Source organism: Plectropomus leopardus, unplaced genomic scaffold (genome assembly GCF_008729295.1).
Source record: "Plectropomus leopardus isolate mb unplaced genomic scaffold, YSFRI_Pleo_2.0 unplaced_scaffold41468, whole genome shotgun sequence".
NCBI lineage: Eukaryota > Metazoa > Chordata > Actinopteri > Perciformes > Serranidae > Plectropomus > Plectropomus leopardus.
The window spans coordinates 1-498 of NW_024645422.1; the positions used below are offsets into that span (position 1 = coordinate 1).

The following is a 498-nucleotide window of genomic DNA, read 5'->3' on the forward strand; positions in this document are numbered from 1 at the left end:
ATGGGGTGGCAGTCCCGGGGAGTGGGGGACTTGTTACCAAATGTATTGTACATACGGACGACGTAAACATTTTATGCACTATGGCAGTGCGATTTGGAAGGGGGCACAAGCGAGGCTCACCGTGAGCGTAATGACTGGGACCACGAGGGTCTTTGGCCGCTCCGGAGCGGAGGGCTGTACATGCTCTGGTTTCTCTTCATAGCGCACAAGTCTTTCGCCTTTTACTAAAGACTTCCGTGGAGAGGAACACCACTGAGTTGAACCTATTTTTGACAGGCTTTGCCATTTGGTTGAGCCTTGTGCATTTGTGAACAGCAAGCCTAGACTGGAGCGATTCACCACGGGCGGGCGTGACGCGCAGGCAGCTGTTCTCGTGCGCCAGCAGCCATTCTCGTGCCCAATGGAGACGACGGCACCACGACAAGTGAGACCCGCCCCAGGAGGTTGCACTGGGCAGCAAGCGCTTGGGGGTCATCGCTTCTCGGCCTTTTGGCTAAG

At 56.0% G+C, this 498-nt stretch overlaps 1 non-coding gene across 1 annotated transcript; it reads left to right on the forward strand.

Annotated features, from left to right (window-relative positions):
* The first annotated feature begins 180 nt into the window (after positions 1-180).
* LOC121939125 lies at positions 181-298 on the forward strand. Its single transcript, XR_006105410.1, has one exon. It is a non-coding gene; the product is annotated as a U5 spliceosomal RNA (small nuclear RNA).
* Positions 299-498: the final 200 nt, after the last annotated feature.